Raw genomic sequence first — 9695 nt, forward strand, 5'->3', positions numbered from 1 at the left:
TTCCAAGCTGGAGATGAGAACCAAGATGGTCAAGAAATTGACGTAATTCCAGTCTCTAGTGAAGACTCACAAGTGAGTATGGTACAAGATAATTCCGAAATGGTTACCCCAATGGAAACTGAGTATGAGAGTGAAGAAGTGGTAAGTATTAACCTCTCGTATCCTTTTGAATATCCCTCGAATTCTATGACACAGCATGTTAAGCTTTTGTATATTAAGGCCTTCTTCGATGGGATACAGTTGAACCAAGTCTTAGTGGATAATGGGGCAACGGTGAACTTACTACCGAAATCTTCCTTGAAGAAATTAGGGAAAAGGAACCCTAGGTTAATCCCAACCAGTACAACGATTGCTGGTTTTGTTGGGGACAAACAGATGGCTCAGGGAATTCTACCCATCAACCTGAGTATGGGAACCAGGGACTGCATGACGGCATTTTTCGTCATCGACAGCAATGCGAAGTACAATGCTTTACTTGGTAGAGATTGGATCCACACTAATAAATGTGTGCCTTCCTCTTTGCATCAAAAAATGATAATGGCTCTAGGCAATGGGGAGACGGATGTAATTGATGCAGATCCTCAACCTTTCATAGTCTGCGCAGACTTCGCAGAAGCCAAGTTGTATATTGAGGGAGTGACTCCGCTCAGTATACTAATAAAATCTAATGGCTCGGCCGAAGTAACGGCTGATGAGGAAGTGACACACCAGAAGCACTTAGTCCAGGAGAGTGCTGATGAAGAGGTGGTCATTAAAGATGACAACGATGCCTAGTTATAGGCAGCAAGATAAAGCACCAGAAGCCAAGTCTTTGGCTTTAATTAAGTTTTCAATATTGGATGTAAAGTCAATAGTCCAGAAAGTGCAGGAGCAAGAGAAAGAAGTCATGATAATTAGCTACAAACAGGAGCAGCAACAAGCCAGAGTTTTGACCCTTGATAAATACTGTGCATTGGACATAGAAACAAAAGTCCAAGAAATACAGGAAGAAGAAGCCTTATGGACAGACTTCGTCTGTGAGGAGGAGGGTAAAGAGGTTGAATCAAAGAACCTGGGACCAGAACGCAGCAAGGAGATTGCTTTGAAGCCAGAAGGAATCAAAGAAGGAGTTCCAGTAAGTACTCAGATACAAGACCCTTTAGAAGAAATAAATTTAGGGGAAGGTTCTGTACAACAACCCATTTATATAAGTGCTCGGTTGAATACTCTTGACAGGAACCAGTTGTTGGTTATACTGAGGAGATATAAAGATTGTTTCGCATGGTCTTATAATGAACTACCAGGATTGGATAGGTCATTAGTGGAACATAGGCTTCCTATAAAGCCTAACTTCAAGCCATACAAACAAAAACAAGAAAAATGGGTTCAGAAGTGATACAGAAAGTTAAGGAAGAAATTCTTAGACTACTCAAGGCAGGCTTTATCAGGACAGCCAGGTATGTTGAATGGCTATCTAATATTGTGCCTGTAGTTAAGAAGAATGGCAAAATGAAGGTATGCATCGATTTTAGAAACCTAAATCTAGCAACTCCAAAAGATAAATATCCTATGCCTATAGTAGATTTGCTGGTGGACAGTTCAGCAGGGCATCAAATTTTATCAATGATGGATGGGCACTCTGGTTACAACCAAATCTGCATTGCGGAGGAGGATGTTCACAGGACAGCATTCAGATGTCCTGGGAATATTGGGACCTTCGAATGGGTTAAAATGCCATTTGGCCTAAAAAATGCTGGGGCCACATATCAGAGGGCTATGAACACTATCTTTCATGAACTTATTGGAGGGTATTTAGAGTGTTATATTTATGACATTGTAGTTAAATCCCAATCCATGGAGGAACATCTATTTCACCTAGAAGCAGCCTTTGAAAGAATGAGAAAGTTCAAATTGAAGCTTAATTCTCTTAAGTGTGCTTTTGGCGTATCATCTGGAAACTTCTTGGGCTATGTAGTACACAAGAAAGGAATACAGATTGACCAAAAATAAAGCCAAAGCCATCATTGAAGCCAGACCTTCATGAAGTAAGAAAGAATTACAAAAGTTCCTTAGACAGGTTAATTTTCTTCGAAGATTCATTTCTAACACTGCAGGAAAAACTAAAGTATTTTCTTCCTTATTAAGGCTGAAAGATGAAGAGGAATTTGTGTGGACAGTGGAGCATCAAATTGCTTTCGAAGGAATCAAAGCCTACTTGGCCAACCCTCCAGTACTGATGCCACAAAATGGCGTTAAGCCGTTGAAATTGTACATAGCTGCAGCAGAAGATTCATTGGGAGCTTTCTTAGCCCAAGACAATGAAGAAGGCAAGGAGCAAGCTGTTTATTACCTTAGTAGGTTTTTAAATTCTTGTGAATGTAAATATTCAGCTGTAGAAAAGCTTTGCCTTGCGCTGTATTTTGCTGTAATGAAATCAAGATATTACCTTTTGCCTATAACTGTCTTGGTAATTGCAACCACAGATTTGGTTAAATATATGTTATCTAGACCTATGTTGAGGGGAAGAATTGGCAAATGGGTATTAGCCTTGTCAGTATTTCACTTAGAATATGTTCCCCAAAAGGCAGTAAAAGGACAAGTTTTAACCAATTTTTTGGCAGACCATCCATCTCAAACAGAGAGGCAAGAGATAATGGAACTTGGTATGGCTAGTGTCGAGCCATGAAAAATGTGGTTCGATGGATCGAAAACCAATGGCCTAACTGGAATTGGCATAGTGATTGTGTCACCACAAAGAATAGAAACCACACATGGTTTCAGAGTGGATGAAGCTACCTGTTCCAATAACCAAGCTGAGTATGAAGCCTTAATAGTGGGACTAGAAATTCTTATTGGATTACAAGTTCATGCAGTCGACATATTTGGAGACTCTCAATTGGTGGTTAATCAAGTGAAAGGGATTTTCAAGTGTCAAAGCATAAGCATTTTGCCATACTGTGTTGTTACATTACATCTGCTTTCTCAATTTCAAATAGTAAATGTAACTCATGTCCCAAGGTTCTTGAATAATAGAGCTAATGATGTGGTTCAGAAAGCTTCGAATTTCAAGAGAAAGGATAATGCCCAAAGGGACATAAGCCAAACAACATACCAAAAGTTAATCCCACCTTTGAATAAAAGGAATGTGGTCTTGGAAGTCAATGATAATGACTTACAAGAACAAGATTGGAGGTATCCAATAATGCATTACTTGGCTGGTCCATCTTCGAAGGCCAACAGGAAAATTAAATTGCAGTCTATGCAATATATGATATATGGTAATGCCCTCTACAAGAGAGGGGGAGATGGCTTATTGCTGGAATGTTTAGGCCCAAAAGAAGCATTAACAGCTATGACTGAGGTTCATGAAGGCATCTGTGGTGCTCATCAGCCTAGTGTAAAGATGAGATGGTTGTTTCGAAAGCATTCTTACTATTGGCCAACTATCCTTAAAGACTGCATAGATTATGCAAAGGGATGCCAGGCATGTCAAAAGTATGGCGCAATAAGGCATGTGCCCATAACTGACTTACATGCAGTAATGAAGCCTTGGCCATTTAGAGGATGGGCAAAGGACATGATGGGAAAAATACACCCACCTTCTTTGAAGCACCATTGTTTCACTCTAGTGGCCACCGATTATTTCACTAAGTGGGTCGAAGCTAAGCCATACAAAGCTGTAGACTAGACATAGGTTATTGGGTTCATTAAAGATTTGATCCATAGATTTGGCATCCCATAAACTATAACGATTGATAATGGGACTGTTTTTGATGGGAAAATGGTGAAGTCTTTTGTGGTCGAGTTTGGAATTAGCCTTATTAATTCCACCCCATATTATGCACAAGCCAATGGTCAAGTTGAATCATCCAATAAGTCCTTGAAGAAAGGAATACAAAAGATTGTGGAAAATAATCCTAGGGATTGGCATAACTTATTGTTGGATGTATTGTGGGCTTACAGAACTTCTCCAAGGTCAAGCACATGGGTCACTCCTTATGCCTTAGTTTATGGGCATGATGCAGTATTACTTGTGGAGATCAATGTTAAGTCCCTTAGGGTAAGATGCCAAGACCAGTTGGATCCTGAGCAGTACCATCAGAGTATGTGCTTGGAGTTAGAAAGCATAGATGAAGCTAGAATTCTGACATTAAATAGCATTCTCTTTCAGAAGAAGAAAGTAGCCAAAAATTATAATAAGAAAGTCAAATACATTGGCTTTGATAAAGGTAATTTGGTATGGAAGACAATACTTCCAATAGGAATTAAAAGCCATAAGTTTGGCAAATGGTCACCTAACTAGGAAGGACCATATCAAATTCATAGAGTTCTGCCTTTTGGAGCATACCATTTGAGAAATTTGAATGGTTATGTGCATCCCCAAAAGAATAATGGCAGATATTTGAAGCCTTATTTTTCAACTATTTGGGAAACACAAGGAATAAAATAAACACTAAGTACAAGAACACAAGATTACTCAGATGATAAACAAGAATTTGTTTTTTCATAAAGAGTCAAGTACATCGTACCACAAATTGGCCCAAAAATCATTACAATGTTTTAATTATTTTTGTACAACAGATTTCCTATTGGTAAATGATGAAAATAGTTGAATATCTGCAGCAATGTCTCCCTTTTGATCGGCCAATCCTTGGTTGGTGATTTGCAGTTTGATGTCAGTTCGGACTAAGGCCTGGTTCACTGCAGAAACCTCCTCTTCAAGTTAAGCTTTCCTCTCCAGTAGCTGAATTCGAAAGTGAGAGGCAGAGGAGTGTTGTTCCTTAATCTTTGACACTTCAGTATGCACTTGGGAAACAAAACTCTGGTCTCTAACCAATTTCTCATCCGTAGCCTTGGCAGCATGACAAATGCTGATGTAGAAGTCGATAGTAATTGCTGCCTGGGATAGGTGACTTGAGACATTCATGCCAGACTGCTCAGCAATTTTACAACACTGAAGAAACCCATTTCTGATTATAGGCCTTTGTAGAGCCTCGAAGGGAATCCTCGAAAAGGAATTTAACAGTTCCAGGCAGGTGTCTAAGTCTATCAAAGATACAGAAGGCTTGCTGCTGGAGAAAGAAAAGATCTCACAAATTTCCAGCAAAGAGTCAGCGAAAACTAATGGCTCAGTTTCCTCATCGAATGCTGGAGAAGTAGAGGGGATGTCGAAGAGACTAGCTAGTCTTGCTTCGAAGACATCAACCTTATCATTAGACATAAGGGGCGCAGAAAGAGTTGTGATGGAAGACACAGAAGACTGCATACGGATAGGAGAAATGGGTGAGGCATCTTTAGCAGTCTCCATGGTCCTAGCCACCAATGAATCAAGTGAAGAAGGGCTGGAGCCAGGTAAAGGTGATAAACCACGGGTTGGAGAGCTGCCAGCACCCTCAATAGGGGAATCAACTGCCATCAGAGATGGGGTAGCAGTTGGAATTTCCTTGGAAGGAGGAGGAGGAGCAAGGCTTGATAGAGAAGTAAATTGAGGAAAGTCGAGGGTCAAGTGGGAAAGATGTGGAGTCAAACCAAGAGAAAGAAGTGCATGAATGCTTGGCCTCAGGAAAAGTGCAGGAAGTGTAGACCTTGGAAGTGGAAGTATGATCTGAATAGCCCTCATATCCTGCATCTGATCAACCTCAAGTGAAACCGAGGGAGGCCTCATTGGAAAGATGAACTCAGCAGTTGCTGCTGCAAGAAGAAGAAATGTAAAGCAATGTTAAACTTCAATACCAAAGGCTGACAAGGGAAAAACAGCAGAAGTATGAAAGAAATTACTTGCTCCAGAAGTGTCGGCAATGATGGGAGAACCACGAAGGGAGTAATGTCTGGCAGTTTGTTGCCTTCTTGTAGTTTCCCTTTATAGTGCATCAGCAGCAGCAGCTTCATCTCTCAGAAATTGTTCCTGCCGTCTCTTCTCAGCTCTCTCAAAGACAATTATGGCCTTGGAGTACTCTCATTCCACCGCCTTAGCAGCTGCCTCATGTATAGGGTCTTCAACAAAATCAGAAGGAGAGACAGTCATTTTCCTTCTCTTTTTTCTTTGTACATGCATTGAATATTCTTCCTCAACTTCTTTCTCTCCAGTTTGGGATTCAGATTCTTCAGAAGTAAGTTCCTCCACTCTGACCGTTGTCTCATGCATGGGATCTCGAACCAAGCCAGAAGAAGGGATAGCCACTATTTTCCTTCTTTTTAGGGGAGACTCTTGCTCTTGGGTTAACTCTTCTTCTACTTCTTCTTCTTCTGCTGCTTGCACCTCAAAAACTTCCTTCTCAGGCTCAAGTAAAAGTCTCCTTTTCTTTTGTTGCTATTTGCTTTTGAGGAGATTTAGAGCTTGAATCTTCTGAGGAGAATCTCCCTGTGAGGTACCAACACCACCTTCACAAAAGGAAGAACTAAAGATAAGACTGAAAGCATTATAAATAAGGTAAAAGAGAAAAGATGAGAGTACCTTTCTTCGAGGTGGCCCGAGTAACTCTAGGAGTAGAGGCAGACACAAGAACTGGAGTGGTCAGAACAGTGGAAGAAGTAACAGCTCCAGCTCCTTTGGGCTTGGGTACATCTAATACCGTCAGTAGGTCTTGAGGGGGAATGGCCAGGTGCACTTCCATATTGGTCACCCACCAATTTTGGTATCTCTTTAAAATGTTACCTTGGGGAAGGAAGGGGATATACTCAAAATCAATCAAGTCCTGTATAAATTTGGAAGTTGCCTCTTCTAGTCTGGACCTTCGAACTTTCACATCCCTTGTGGTAAGACTTAGATTGGTGTTACTACAGAGAGGTATTGGGACCCCCTGAGTGAAGCCAAATTGTCTAGCAAATTGTGTAGGACAATAAGGCTCAACAATGCATTTGTAAGCTCTGGGGTTCATGGTCCCAATGAATAATTCTCTAGGAATTAAAATGGATGCCCATATATCCTTGTGAACAGGTGAAGCATAGAGCCTATCACTTAGGAAATTCTTCAACCAAAGTGGGCCAATAGTAGTGGGTTCGAAGGGACGAAAGCAGTAGGAAAGAGGAAAAGCTGAAAGTTGGTGGAAAAAATAGAAGTAAAAAGCAAAAGTAGAAGGATAAAGAGAAGCATTGGCTAGTCTCATGCCATGAGTAAGAGGGTCTGGTTCAAAAAATTTAAGGCATTTAGATTGTAACTCGGGGAAATAGGAAAAAAGCCAAAGCTGAAGAATCCAAATCGGTCCCCCTTGATTGACATCTAAGGGTTTCTCACAAAAAAGAGAGCAGGCTCTGTATACGTGACCTAGAATGTATGGGGCTAAAGCCACCCTTTTCTGTAAAACGAGGGCTTTGGCAAGGGGGGCAAATTCAGGCATAATTCTTTGAGAAGAAGTGCAGAAAAGGAACTTGCAAAGCCAATATAATAAGAAAAAAAAGAATTCCCTATCAGTCACAAGACCCTCCCTTCTATTCTCAGCCTTGACAAAGTCACTATAGGATGAGTTAAGAGAGGGGAGGGAAAAAGGGACTGCTAGGTCAGGATAATCTGGTCCAATGGGAGTTCCAATGGGAGATAATCCTAAAAGATGGCAAATGTCAAGCACAGTAGGGGCCATCATCCCACATCTGAATTGGAAGAAATTAAAAATAGAATTCCAAAAGCACAGAGCAGCAGAAACTAAAAAGGGGTCCTCTAAAATGGTTAACCTGGATAACCGAAGGGTGTTGAGGAGGCAGAGTTCTTGAAGGTCCGGGGTCTTACTAGGGACAACTCGATCATACCATTCTTGCCACTCCGGTCTCACCGTGGGCCAGCATCGGTGGGGGTGATTCGTCTTCTAGTTCCTCCAGTCAAGGCCACCTTCGTAAAGGAGACAATGGTCTTCCAGACGAGGGTATAGAGCTGGAAGCTCAACATGAATCTCCTTGAATATGGGACCAAGCACATAGTCTTGTTGCACATGACGACGAGGAATGAAGATGCGTCCGTCGATGGCATTTTTCTCTCCAGCTTTGTACTTTTCACATTCTGCATCAATGAGCCTTCTTAGGGCTACAGATGGGCTCGCACGCTCTACAACTGGCACTTTCAATGAGGAGGAAGCCATTGATAAAACGCTTTCTCAAAGGACGAAGCTGGAAAAAGGAGTAGAAAGAAGTGGGAGACGAATAGAGGCGAAGGGTTTTATATGTTGAGCGAGCAAGTGATTTCAAAAAATGGAATAAAAGGATTTCAAAAGCCTTTATATCTGAAAGATAGATCGCGTAAATTCGTTAAGTACTAAAAGTACAAATACGAAGAATTTTCTTCGATATTGATACTCTTGGAGGTAAAAAACATATCCCAGATGTTGATACCAACTTCAAAGTAGAATGTTTGGCTTCGAAGCCAGATTTTGGCGCCAAAAGTCAAATAACAACGGCTTCGAAATTAAGAAGCCAGCTTTGAAGCACATTCCATGCTTAAGAATGTAAGAATACTCAAATATTCATTCACTTAGAAGGGGATTAAAGACCTGTTTTGGGCTTCTTAATGAAAGCAATGACCTTCGAAGTGAAACTTGTGACCCCGTGAGGATGGAAATTAGTGTTCAAAACATAACACACTAGATTTCGGCGCCAAAAGTCCAATAACAACAGCTTCGAAACTAAGAGCCGGCTTCGAAACGCATTCTGTACTCAATGGATACAAGAATGCTCAAGTATTCGTTTACTTCAAAAGGACTAAAGACCTGTTTTAGGTTTGTCAATGATAGTGATGTTCTTCGAAGTAAAATTAGAAATTCCTTGGGGAGGGAAATTGGCATTCGAAACATCGAAACCCATAGTTGGTTTATATATATATTCAGAAAAGTTGACTTTTTGAACTAAAACAGTGCAGCCCTCAAAAGGAGCTGTCATATTTTTGAAAATATGGATTGTTGTTCAAAACGAAAAGATCAATTTAGAACTGATTAATCTGCATTCCCTAAATAGGAAATGTTCATGGTCGTGTTGTTAGTATTCATTTTAAACGATCGAATCCAGGTTCGAAGGAAAAGATTGTTCAGTTCGAAGCTCTGTAATTACTTTTAAAGACAAATAGAGACAAGATCAAACCATATCAAACAAAGAGAAGTCTTGTATTAAAGCAAAAGCAGTTACATCGAATGGCCCTGTTTGGGTACAAACTCAAGCTCATAAAAATAAGGAATGGAATAAATAACAAGATCATGAAATTTAGTCCAACAATGATCAATGAATTTTTGTTCTTTCTTTATTCTATCTTCTATGTCTTCTAACATTGGCTGCATGAGTTGATGTGCTCTCATTTCATAGTAGAGCTCTTCAGCCTTTATTTCGAAAGTCGCCTCTCTCAATCCTTGTTCCAATTCGTCTATGTCCAAGTCATCCCAATACACAGAATCTTTATTCTTGAAATCACCGAATTCTTCAATGAAGTTCTCTGCTTCATACTGGACATGAACTTGAAGAGACGAAAGTTGGTCTAAAGATTGTGTAGTGGCCATAGAATTTCGATGCCAGTAGAGGAGCAATGGAAGTTGGTCCAGGAACATATGAAGTTCTGCTTGGGCAAGGGGATTAAGGACATGGCCCCTAGTCAAAATATCACAAGCCCATCGAAGGTTCTTGAGAGGGACTTCGTCCTCAAGAACATTGAAGGGCAAGTGAGAGAAAGCTGCAAGCAGAAGTTGAGCTTGTTTCCGCTCAGCTGGAGTAGGGGAAGGTAGAGGTTTGTAAGGTGGAAAAACGTT

Source organism: Camellia sinensis, chromosome 4 (genome assembly GCF_055761805.1).
Source record: "Camellia sinensis isolate YWXY chromosome 4, ASM5576180v1, whole genome shotgun sequence".
NCBI lineage: Eukaryota > Viridiplantae > Streptophyta > Magnoliopsida > Ericales > Theaceae > Camellia > Camellia sinensis.